The sequence below is a fragment of the Trichechus manatus genome, unplaced genomic scaffold (genome assembly GCF_000243295.1).
Source record: "Trichechus manatus latirostris isolate Lorelei unplaced genomic scaffold, TriManLat1.0 scaffold00084, whole genome shotgun sequence".
NCBI lineage: Eukaryota > Metazoa > Chordata > Mammalia > Sirenia > Trichechidae > Trichechus > Trichechus manatus.
Window position 1 is genome coordinate 6,073,802 of NW_004444020.1, and position 13,442 is coordinate 6,087,243.

The 13,442-nt window shown below is 46.1% G+C and overlaps 1 protein-coding gene across 1 annotated transcript in view; it reads left to right on the forward strand.

Annotated features, from left to right (window-relative positions):
* EPHB1 (EPH receptor B1) overlaps positions 1-13,442 on the forward strand; it is a 605,917-nt gene that overhangs the window by 451,288 nt on the left and 141,187 nt on the right. The gene's annotated exons all lie outside the window — the stretch shown is intronic.

Consider the following 13,442-nt stretch of genomic DNA (forward strand, 5'->3'; position numbering starts at 1 on the left):
CAATGGTAGAATTCTCGCCCTCCAAGTGGGAGACCTGGGTTCCATTTCTGGCCAATGCACCTCATGAGCAACCACCACCCGTCTGTCAGTGAAGGCTTGTTTGTTGCTATAATGCTGATCAGGTTTCAGCAGAGCTTCCTAAGACAGACTAGGGAGAAAGGCCTGGCAATCTACTTCTAAAAATCAGCCAATGAAAACCCTATGGATCACAATGGTCTGATTCGCAACCAATCATGGGGATGGTCCAGGACCAGTTAGCTTTTCATTCCACTGTGCAGGGGGTCACTATGAGTCAGGGGCCGAATCAGTGGCAGCCAACAACAATTTACAAGTGTTAGGTTGGTTTGTGGTGATGAGAATGTGTCCTGGTGGCCCACAGATGGCATCCTCAATCCCCCCCAGGTCAGCCAGGTGACCAGATATCTTCCTACTTTCTGGCTCCCAGGAGAAAAACTTAAGAGAATGATACTTAGAGGAACAGAGTAAGTCTCAGCCACCCTCAAAAGTGTTTAAGTACTTTAACTCTGGAAATGTAGTCACTCATTCAACACAATCTTTGTAACTGCTTTCTATGTGTCGAATCACTGGTTCCTGCTTCTTAGGGGCTGGTATTCATTCACTTATTCAGCAAATATTTACTGAGGTGCTCCTTGTCTCAGGCACCAGGAACACAGCAACAAACAAAACAGATAAAAGTCTGAGCCCTCAGGAGCTTCCGCAGCATCATCCCGAGCCTGGGATCCAGAGGCCCAGAAAAGTCACCAAGTGAGCTGGTGGCTGAGCTGAGAAGAGACTCCAGGGTGTCTAGACCCTCGGCCATGCTCTTAGCACCACTCCTTGCAGCAGTGACAACTCTCACTCTCCAAAAGTCAGACTGTGACCACATGCAGTTGCTAGAGAACATTTCACTTTGGGGTGGTTGTTGCTATACAGTGTCAGTGTAGTGGGTGGGATATTTGTGTTGTTCACCAACTGACCAATTTGTACTTCCTGTGGATGGGCTTCACCTGTCAGGCAGGCCACACGGTGGTTGGGCATAGGAATGCACCTGTGCCAGGTCCTGAGTGGTGGCCAGTGATGCAGCTGGGAACGGCCCTCCCTGCATCACTGATGGAATGACTGGAGTGTCCCTGGGACCAGGAAATTATTTGTTCATTTCACTCTATCTTGGGCCAGGCACTCCAAGTATATGGCTTGTTAAGTGAAAACGGCACCTCTGGCAGTGAGATTATACTAAAGTTCCGTACTCTTCAAAATCCAAAGGAAATTGTTATAACTCTTATTACACAGAGAGCACCTAGTCGGATTATAAGGTACTGATAGTTTCTGTGCACCTTGTGGCCTTGGCCAAAGATGGTGGGAGGGAGGAAGGGTCCCAGTGATCTGTCCACACCCTGCCCATCTGTTTGGCCAGCTCAGTGAGCAGACTGTCATTGTCAGGAGAGAATCTTATTGGCTATGGCACCCCAGTGTCCAGCTAGCTGCCTGAGTCATAGAGAGCACTCAGTGAAAGTTCATTGAACGAATTCACACATTATTGAATAAATGCATTAATGAATGTCTGTCTTTTATCTCAGACATCAATAAATGGTACAGCTTAGCTCTCTGTGGTCTTTCCTTCATCAGGCATCTTTAGGCATGGGGTTGTAAATGGAGTCGAGCCCTTTCATTCTCCCAGATGTTGGTGAGACCTGGGCCTTCCTGGGTGCACTATCCCCCAAAACATGGCCCTGTAGGAGATGCTGTGCTATGACCTGGCTTTCCCCCTCCACCATGAGCAAAGCCTCAACTGCTTGAGCAATCACAGCTGGGGGTAGTTGGGTGGCATTCCAGCGCTGTTGTGTGTCCACCTGCACACCAACATCTTGCCTATCATTTTCACAGCACCATCCATGTTAAACAGGCAGGAGCACCAGGGGTTTTTGAATACAGCAATTAACAAAACAGTAATCAAGCTAAGTGTTTAATTTCAGAAAATTAACGTCTTCTCTCAACGGATGTGAAAGATGAGGGAAAAAAGCCACAGTAAGTGTGCTGGATAAATAAAGGCAATGCTGGACCACAAATATTTTCCAGCGTAAGGGAGACTCTGCCAATCTCCCAGGCCTTGGGATCAGCCTCCTTTTGAGAGGTGAGCTGTAGGACAACATTAGCTATAGAAGTGAGACCTAGGATTTTAAAATGTTGTCTTTTTGTGGGGAGGTTTGTTTTTTGTTTGTTTTTGAGGGGCAGAGCAAATGCTTTATCGTTCCAGAAGAGCTCAAAGGCAACAAGGGCCCAGCCATGCCCCCTGTAAGCATATCTGTCCCATGGATAATCCTGAGGTGGAATGTGTTGTCCCTCTCTAAATTGTATTCACTGTAAGGACAACACAATGAGGTCTTGTGCATGTGTGGGTGCAGGCCGTGTTTCTCCTGATAGTTGAGGACTCCCTGAAGGAAAGGACCACATCTCACTCATCCTGGTCAACCTTGTACCCAGGAACTGTACCCTCTGTTACGGGGTATCCTGGCTGTCATTACATAATGTTCAGTCTGGTGGTGCTTCTTAAGCAAATGGACTGGTATTTGTTTGTGGAGATGGGTTTGCTCACGGGAAGGGGAGCTGTGAGGAGATGGGTGTGTGCAGGGTGGGATGGAGGCTGGAGGATGGAGAGGACCTCCTCTGATGCCCTGGGTGGGAATGAGAGCCCAGGGCAAAGGACCTAGTCCAGGACAGGAAAGGTAGCTTTGCAAGAGAGACACTGTGAAGTTTGAGACACAGATAGCAAACTTGAGGCTTGGTGACAGGTGCCACACCCAATGAGAGAGGCAGTGTTTCTTAGAAGTTTGCATTCAACCTCATGATGCCTGAGGAGCACAAGGAAACCTCGTTGTCACCGCTGGAGGCTTCTGTGGGAGGACTCTGCAACCTGGCTTAAACAGCAGCTTCCCTTGAGGGGTCTCATGCAGTTGACATGGAGAACAAAGAAACTAAAGCAGGAGAATGAGCAGCTGGTTTGCGAGCACGTAGGAGACATTCCAGGGGCTTCCAGAGGTGCTCACGGCTGTGTTAAGAGCTGGCATGTTCAGTTCTGTCCATGTGTAATTTGTGGAGATTGGAGTACCCAGTCAAGGTATTACTTAGGTAGTTGGTATCTAGGGTTCTGTTTTCTCTGTGAGGTGGGAGGTAAGGTTGATTGCTGAGAGTGAAGGGGGAAGTATGGGGATTTAGGGTTTGAAGAGAATGGAAAGATTCAGCAGTGTCCTTGCAGATAATGGGAGGTTAAAATGACCAGAGAAATCCAGGACTTCCTCAAAGTGTTGAGAGCTCATTTGAGGTTGGTGATGATGTATTTACAAAGCTGCCTATTTGCTCTGTTGTGTGGCTTTCCTAGGAGGGTATGGTTGCTGGAAAGTAGAAGCTACCGGAAGTGGATCTTGAGTCTATCCTGTGTTGAGTTTTGCCAGTTGTATGCTATGAAAAAGGAGCCTTGGTGGCACAACAGTTAAGCGCTCAGCTGCTAACGTAAAAGTTAATGGTTCAAACCCACCCAGCAGCTACACGGGCAAAAGACCTGGCAATCTGCTCCCATAAAGATTACATCCAAGAAACCTTGCAGGGCAGTTCTACTCTGTTACATGGGGTCGTTATAAGTCAGTATCAATTCAGTGTCACCTAACAATAACAACATGCTATAAAAAGAGAAAGGCAACCTGTGCCTGAGGGTATAAAGAGTATTGTCAGTTATGCTATTGCAGAGATGAACCTAAGCTGGATAATAAGGATATGAATAAAAAAGAGGACTGATGCATTGGGTGAAAGAGAACCAGATAAGACCAAGAAGAGTGGCAATGGGATCATCGAGATTATAGTGAGGGAGCAGAATGTTTGAATTTGTGGTTTTGAAAATAGAACAACTTCAGGTGAGGCAAAGTCCGCGAGCACCATGCGAATAGGCAGACATGGAAGAGCCGAGGATTATGGTAACCAAGAGACCAGGCTGTTGGGTGCGTGATTCCTGTGGACATTGAGGTCAGCAACACAATAGCAAGGCTTGGAGTAGAAAGGAAGACTGAAACTGAAGCCAGAGTCTTCAGTGGGTGCAGGGGAGTGATGGTGGGAAGGAGGATATGACGTTCCCAAGATTTGGAGGGCAGTGTGCAGTGGTCCAGTTGAATGGCATTTTATAGAGGCTACAGGGAGATGGTGAGGGATGGTGTAGAACAGGCAATGGAGCAAGGAAGACATGCCCCACAACCTGACCCTGAGGCGTGGTTGATGTAAGATCATAAACCACCACCACCACTTAAGAAGGCTGCGGAGGTAGTGGTGTTCCCAGGAAAGAACTGGTTTACTTTAAGGCAGGTGTGGAGGGAATGCTCTGAGAGCAGGTTGAGGGAGGGTACTGAGGAGTTTATTGAGCAGTCATTTGGAGGGTACAAGGGAGGGATGTGCATGGCGGAATGAGGGGAGTCAGGGTCAAAGGAAGGAGTCCCAGGACTTTGTGGGGATGGTGTGCAGGGAGTGACTCATAGCTAGGCATTGCCGAATGGAATTCTGCCTTAGAAGCCAGTGGATTTTGCCTCCCCAGACTCTGAGGAGGGGGCTCTGGGCCTTAAGGCCAGAACGCTTAGACCTCTGGCCTGTGGTGCAGCGACCGCCTCATGACTACAGGCTCAGCTCCCCTGCCCAGCGTTGGTGGCAGTGACCTGTCTTAGGGTGGTGGTGGGTCCCCTAGCTGCAGCCAGTGCTCAGCTGAATGGGCATGAATGAGAACCAGGGAATAACCAGGAACACAACCTGCTGCAGAGAATCATCAGCTTTCATCTGTGGCTTCTCCTGTACTGATGGTATAGGAGCACTGCCCCCCATGATCAAATAGTAGACAAACCAAAGCTGCATTGGCTCTTGTCGTCCCACACCACAGAATAGCTGGCAGGCCTGTGGGGAGGTGGGGCTAAGCATGGGCCAAGCTGATGTGTGAATCTGGATTGTTCAGTCCTCAGCGGCCTTCACAGCCACCCCAGGGGCCTGCCCAGACGGGCACTGCCTGACAGGTATCCACACATCCCTTCACAGCCCCCACAGCCGCAGGGCACAGCTTTAAGGTGTGCTGTTATTACCAGGGTAAATGACTGCTTCCTGATGCACCTTCTGGTCATCCAGAGGGAGGAGGAGCTGTGGGGAAATGCCAGGCTGGGGGTGACCCAGGAGGCAGAGGTGCCCTCCAGGGTAAATGACTGCTTCCGGATGCACCTTCTGGGTACCCAGCAGGCCGGGTTGCCTCCTCCTCCTGATACAAAGCTCTGTGCACTTCTACCTCTGGTGGAAGTGATCTGTGGGGACCTCTAATCTCCCTGAGGGCATAAGGGGTCCAAGGAGGCAGCACACCCTGCTCCAAGCGCAGCACCACAAATGCCGACTGCATGAGTACAGGAGGGAGAGAGCAATGGCACTGATCTCAGAGAAGGGAGGCTGGGCTATTTCTGCTTCTGCACCAGCAACAGGGGCCTTGGGGAAGTCGCTTTCCCTTTCTGGCCCTCAGTGTTCTAATCTACAAATTGTAAAAGTGAACAGGAAACTGAATGACTTCTGACATATTTTCTAAGTTTCACATTCTGATTTCTAGATTTCTAGACCAGCAGTTCTCAAACTTGAGCTGCATCAGAATCCCCAGGAGGGCTTGTTAAACAGATTGTTGGGCCCCACCCCCAGACTTCCAGACTCAGTAGGGCTCAAGTGGGGCTCAGAATTCTACATTTCTAACCATTTGCCAGGTGATGCTGCTCTGGGTCCACACTTTGGTTCAGGTGGATGATCCCAGTGAAGAATCCCCCTCCTCACCACATCAGATGTAATGTCAGAAGTGAAGGCCTCTGCTATAAATCCACATCCCTAGAGCAGCCCCCACCTCCCCACCCTTGCTATCAGCTGTCAGCCCCACCCTCATCCTGCCTTGGCTTAGACCCAAACCCTCTGTGAAGGGGCTGGTGAGGAGGGGAGGAGGGCCTGGCCTGTGGCTTCCTGCCTGGAGTATGAGTCTGATGCAGCCACCCAAGTCTGAAACCCTCACTTTCTCTCTAGCTGACACTTCATTGAGCTCCAAGACAAGGCTCGCGAGTATTCTACAACAATGTCAAACTAATGCCAAATACTCAAGGAATTCCCCTGGCCCTAGGTGACTCCGAGGTGCAGTGAGATAGAAAGAGAGGGACAGGGGCATCTCATGGCAAAGCACAGACAGTATGCAACAAAAAGCCAATGTCCACAATAGGGGAAAACAATTAGAAAAATAATTAATTCTGCTTTTGTATTCATATCCAGTCTCCAAACTCACTGCTTATTTGTTTAGTCTACTCTGACTAGAAGTGTTACTGCACCAAAAATACTTAATGAGCCAGACTTCCTAATGTAAAATTCAAACATATTTGTGCAATTAAATGAGTTTTCATCAATAGAGGAAGAACCTGTTAGCTAAGCAGTACCTTCTTAGCAAAGAAAGTTACCTCCTGGAATAGAAATGTCAGGGAAACACAGTTCATCTGTGTGCAAATTGTTCTTTGTCATCAGTACTAGTGGGCCTGAAGCCTTTAGTGACATTTAAATACAGATTTGGGGTTGTTTCTAAGGATGTTTCTTATGAGGAGAAAGACAGCCCGTCACCAACCTCTCACACCCCAAGTCATCACCCAGACATTTTAGGATCTCACATAGTTTCATCTGAGGCCTCAAGGGGACATCTGGAGACTTCCCAGCATTTACAGATCTCTCTGTGAACCCCATGAGGGGTGGGGATAGAGAGAAAGGCAATGGGCTGACTTCATGGCTCGGGGACCCCCACTTCTGATTCACCCAGGGCAGCTCTGAATTTTTCTGTTTTATACTATATGCTTCAGAGAAACTTGTTTGGAGAGGGTGTTACACAGCTTAAATAAAGTTTGTAAACCACTAAAATTAGGGTAACATTTAAGATGAAACATCCTATGAGATGAGGGTTGTCCCCATCTTCCCAGTTTCTGAGTCTATACCGTGCAAAAACATTCTGTCCTCACTCCCCTGGGACCACTATACCCCCACCCCGTCCAGCTTCCTCCCAGAGGTGGAAGCCAGAGAATAGCAACCCTGCTTCTCCATCCTCCCCTCCATTCTTCTTTGAAGGCCAATATCCATGTTTGGGAGAACAAAGTGATTTTTCTGGCTCCTTTTATTTTTGATGTCTTTAGGAAAGAGCCTGCAACTAATCCAGTAAGAGCTAACGTTTATTGAACATCTGTTATGTGCTAACACAGTGGGAAGAGGCTAAACCATGACTCTGACTTTAAACAGTTTGTTCCATGATGGAGAGCAGAGGTGAACACCTGGAAAGTTAGATCCTGGTGCACTGTGTCCCAACGTGGTGATTGCAGCCCAATGAGAGTTATGAAAAAATAAGGGCTTTGACCTCAGAAGGGGCACTCTAGTTGGCATGGTCTGCAAGGCTAAGCCAGGAAAGTGTGTGGCTTGATCTATGCCTTAAAAGTAGGTAGGGTTATGAAGAGATGCATCCAGAGAAGGTGGCACTACAAGTAGAGATTCCAAAAGCTGGGTTCTGGGACACGGTGAGTAGAGGGGCTGATCAGAGCTGTGAGTTCCTGAGAGGGAGCAGTGAGAGGCAGCCTCAAGTGGTTGGTGGCTGTCACACTGTTAAATGTTGAAGAGGGTTAGGGCTTCTTCCAGTGGGGGAGGCATTGAAGGTTTTGGGGTCATCAGAAAAACTTGGGCAAAATCAAGATTTAGAAAGATTAATCTGGTTACAGTGTAATTCAAATGGAAAGGCTCAGAGGTGGACAGGAGAGTGGGGACAATACAAAAGGTGTAAGGAGATCCAGGTGGAGATTAGAAGACTAGGAGAAAGGCAATGGCAGAGCCAAGAAAGCACCCATGACTCCTGGGCCATGGGTCATCCCTCCTCAGAGTCACGGGGTCTTCTTATCCCCAAGGACAAAATGCCGCATCATTTACTTTCGAGGTTATTTCCCAGAAAAGCTCCAGGACATATCATGATATTACAGGGAAATCGTCTCTCTTCTTCACACTCACTTCTGGGGAACCCAGCTCTTAGCCTTCCCTTTTTCCAAGCTAGTTCTTATCCATTGCTTCCATCCTGGCTTGTCAACAAGTTTATTTACCTCCTCAAAGATATTTATCAAGCAAATTCCCAAGACTATCTCTGAGTCTTGATGTTCACATTTACCTTGGGGAACTATGCCCAGGAATTGATCTGCATTATGTGGACAGGAGTAGACCCAGAAGAAGAGTTTCGGGTGGTTGCCAAGTCCCTTGGCCTAGCAGGCTGGATTTAATTGAGGCTAGAAAGAAGCAATAGATCGTGTAGGGCACATCCGCAGAACATTCAGAAAATTTGTAACAAGGATTAAGATCGCATTTCACAATTGAAGAATTTGAGGCTCAAAGAAATCAAGTAACATACCCAAGATCACAGAGCAAGCAGATGGCAGAGCCAAAATATGAACCCACCCCTCTCTGCAGCATTGGTAGTGCTCCAACCAATAGCCCTTCTTTATTTCTGCTAATTCCTACTGCCCTAGGTTGGTGCCTTCTATCCTTATTATTCCTTACCCCGCCTCATTTTCCTCATAGCTGGGGTTGGTGGTATAGATTGGAGGTGGTTAGTCCAAAGATGATTTGCCTCCTGAATGCTCTCCTAGAAAGAATAGGTTAACATTATTATATGATCCAGCAATTCTACTCCTAGAGATATACCCCAGAGAAATGAAAACCTATGTCCACATAAAAACTTGCATGTGAATGTTCATATCAGCATTATTCATAATAGCCAAAAAATGGAAACAACCCAAATGTCCATCAACAATGGACAGTTGTCCTAAAAAAAGCAATGCCCATGATTGTAGAAGTGATTGCTAAGCTTCGGATATGTACTGTTCAGACTGGGACAGCGACAGCACTCTGAGGGGTCACTGTGAAGCTCCCCTGTCATATGGAAGGACCAGGGAAGGTTACCCCAACCCCCCACAGCACGAGTTATGTTGAGGGGGCAGATGAACAACCCTGTCTATGGACCTTCTTGGTAATTTTAGATGTGAGTCCCCCTGACTGGAAAGACCATTTATCTTCCAGGAGACTTGCTAGAGCAGTCGCCTGAGCCGAGGTAGAGGAGACTCAGCTGTGACCTGCACCCCACCTCCTAGGGTAGGTAAGAGGTGGGCTCAGAATACAGCTGTTGCTGGCATGATTTCCACCCTCAGAGCAGCATTGTTTTCTCTTATAATGAGGTGAAATTTGTTGAGATCTGAAATCCAAGTTTCATGTTTTTATAACCTTGTCATGGATTGAATTATGTCCCCCCAAAAATGTGTGTTTCAGTTTGGCTGGGCCATGGATTCCCAGTATTGTGTGATTGTCCTCCATTTTGTGATTCTAATTTTATGTTAAAAAGGATTAGGGTGGGATTGTAATACCCTTACTAAGGCCACATCCCTGATCCAATGTAAAGGGAGTTTCCCTGGGGTATGGCCTGCACTACCTTTTATCTTACAAGACATAAAAGGTAAGGGAAGCAAGCAGAGAGTTGGGGACCTCATACCACCAAGAAAGCAGTGCCAGGAGCAGAGCACGTCCTTTGGACCCAGGGTCCCTGCTCGGAGAAGCTCCTAGTCTGAGGCAAGATTGGTGAGAAGGCTGACAGAGTGAGAAAGCCTTCCCCTGAGGCTGATGCCCTTAATTTGGACTTTTAGCCTACTTTACTGTGAGGAAATAAATTTCTCTTTGTTAAAGCCATCCACTTGTGGTGTTTCTGTTATAGCAGCACTAGATAACTAAGACAAACCTCTTTGTCTTAGTTATCTAGTACTGCTGTAGGGTCACTCTGAGCCGGAATCGACTGGATGGCAATGGGTTTAGTTTCAGGTTTTGCTATAACAGGAGTACCACAAGTGGATGGCTTTAACAAACAGAAATTTACTTTCTCATGGTTTAGGAGGCTAGAAGTCCAAATTCAGGGTGACAGCTCTAGAGGAAGGCTTTCTCTGTCTGTGGGCTCTAGGGGAAGGTCCTTGTATCTTTCAGCTTCTAATCCTTGCTGATCTTGGTGATCTTCATGTAGCATGGCATCAATTTTCCCCTTCTCTGCTTGCTTGCTTCCTTATTTTATCTGCTCTTTTATATCTTAAAAGAGATTGACTTAAGATACACCCTACACTAATACTGCCTCATTAAAATAACTTAAAGTAAGAAAGAAAATCATTCCCAAATGGGATTATAACCACAGGTATAGGGGTTAGGATTTACAGCACATATTTCTGGAGGACACAATTCAATCCATAATAGTCTTCAAACATTTTACTCCAATGTTGTTGCTGGAAGCTGCATCAAGTCAGCTTCCAACTCATGGCAATCCCATGCACAGTGGAATGAAACATTGCCAATCCTGTGCCATCACCATGGTCAGTTGTGAATTTGACCTTTGTGATCTATATAACCCAGGAAAAAAACCAGTTGCCATGGCAACCCCGCGTATGTCAGAGTAGAACTGTGCTCCATAGTGTTTTCAATGGCTGATTTTTCAGAAGTAGATCTCCTGGCCTTTCTTACAAGGTGCCTCTGGGTGGACTTGAACCTCCAACGTTTATGTTAGCAGCTGAGCCCGTTAACTGTTTGCATCACCAAGGGACTTGTGATACATATAGATCGAGTTAATTTTAAATAATGTATGTTTAGCCATTACTTCCTTTAAAACTACTTATACATACTTTTTGTCTTAAAGAAAATATTTTAACATAATAAACTGTTTATCATTTATTATTAAATCCCAAAGTGGATTATGGTTAAAATTGTTGAAAGAATTATTCTAACACAAAAATCAATTAATACATTCTGAAATAACTTTTAATAAGCAAAGCATGAGAACTTGGTAATGATCCTATTAAAAGCATCAACTCATTTCCACATTTTGGAATCTGAGATGCTTAATTGTTGGGGAAAATTCCCCTATCAAATAAGGACAGCCAAATGACTAAGGAGAAAACTTTGAAAATGACTGAGTCAGTAACCAAACTAAAAAGGCAAGCAATGCCAGACACATACAATGTATTGCACAGGTGAGCCTGTGATGTGACAACAAGGTTTCTGCACACCAGGACTCCAGGGTCTGGATTTTGAGTTGTTAACCTTTGAGATAGATCTACACTACCTTCTCAGTCCTGGCCTGAGTCTCACGGATTGCAGGTCCCAAGGTCTCCTTTGGGGCCCTTTCTGCAGGGCCTGGGTGGGCTGATGGTCTGCCAGGCCCATCCCCAATGCCCTTGGCGGTGACCAGTTTGGGCCAACACTTGTCCCATGTCACCTGTGCACTGTGCTGAGACCATCCTGCCTTAGCCATTTGTCTCTATCTCATTTGTCAGTTCATGCAGAAACATTCTGTGTGTGTGATGTACTACCTTGGATCTGTCTGCTTCAAAAGCAATTTGGGAGTAGGGTCTCATCGAAGTCTTCCTTGGCAAAACCTGAAACAAAGGGCTCACTCACTCAGTCTGCCTTCATTTTTCTCCATCCCAGAGTCTCCTGACCAATGAAGTTTAAGTCTCTTTCTGCTTCTGACTCATTTAAAAGGCCTCTTATTATGGGTGCAGACTTTTATCAGACACTTCTGTTTCTGATTCTATTTGAACCCTAATTGACTTTCCCTTGGTGCCAACATGACACTCTTCATTGTTTCCCCACTTCTCCTCTTTGGATCCTGAGTTCCTGTTGCGTCAGCCTGTTAATTTTGCTAAGAAAGGGTGCAGAGGGATTTTGGGTCTGTTGGATTTTTTGAACATCTTCGTTTTAGGCCAAACACATCTTTCTTAAGCCTTCAGTATCTTTTTTCCAAATAGCCCCCAAACTAATTCTTCCTTCTTATATTTTCTAACCAAATCCAAACCAGTTGCTGTTGTGTTGAGTGTGTGTCAGAGTAAAACTGTTCTTCATAGGGTTTTCAATGGCTGGTTTTTCAGAAGTACATCTTCAGGCCTTTCTTCCAAGGCGCCTCTGGGTGGACTTGAACTTCCAATCTTTCAGTTAACAGCAGAGTGCATTAACTGTTTGCACTATTCTGAAAAAGAGTTCATATTTGTTTCTTTGCTAAATTTGAATAATTTTGTGAACTCTTGATTTTCATTTCCTTCTCCCAATAGAACGTTTAATTTAGTCAAAAGCTTTATGTATACTTGTGAGGGAGAGAAACTGTTACTTCATCTGAGGATGCAGGTTTGTAGAGAAAAGGTGGGACTGGCCAGGACTTACTGAAACTGCCATATTCAGGGGTCACAGGAGCTGCCTCTTTGAATCGATCTTCCCTTCCCCCTTTAATCTGCTTTTGTTCTGCTAGAAGTTGGCGTTTGATTAGATACTGGAGCTTGCTTTTATTTTGTTTTGTTTAAAGGTTTCATAGCACTTAAAACACCAGCTCTAGAGGTGACATTTGCACACAGAAGGAAAGAAACAAATGAATCCCTGTAGGTAATCAACGATGGCAGAGCACCAAATGGAAGCTGCCCTGAATTTCAGGAAGAAGTACTTTCTTACTTTCCCTCATATGCTAAAACCCATTTGAATTAAAATGTAAAACATTCAGAGTGACCTGCATGAGAATAAAGAGCCTGCCACAGGGTCTGTGACTGTTGTACCATTGCCATAAATCTGAGACATGGCAGAAATGCAGGCAGGTATCCTCTGACACCTTCTCTGGAATCTGTGAGCTGCTGATTGGCTGCTGGGGAGGTCATTGCTGTCTGTCATAACAGGAAGGTTTCCTCTCCATGGAATTTGGGTATTGATTGCGCTGTGATTGCCTCTTTATCATCTGACCCCTAACTGGACTCCAAGGACCTTAAGGGCAGGGCTGTGACTTGCTTGTCCCTCAGTTCCCAGTGCTTAGACCAGGCCTGGCACAGTGTTTGGAGAAGAGTGAAGCCCATCAAATTCTTTGTATTGTTAGAATTACTCTTTCCAATTTTTAATGCATGATGCTTCAGCTCTCGAGGCAGATTGGTCCTGAACATCAATATGATACTCATCTACAACAACATGTAAGTTGTGTTTCCACATAGATCTGAAAAGGCAGCCGGAGCTTTATTGTGTTCATAGTAGGAGGAAGGCAGGGCTGTCAGGAACCATTTGTCCACCGCCTGTCTTGCTGGATCCATCAGGATCCCCAGATGATCTGTACTGACTCCTGAATTCTGCCTCACCTTCCCTGAGCCTCCTTTCTCCTCTCCCATGGCACTCATAATGCAGGACAAGGTCTTGTGAAAGATCACCATGTGCCATCCACACTGTTAACTATTTAGCCTGTTGCTAAATTGGGGGAGGGGGAAGCTCAATTCTTGGTTTCATTTTACTTGACTCAGCAGCAGCATTTAACACATTCTTTTCCCCTAAACCCAAAACCAAACCCATTG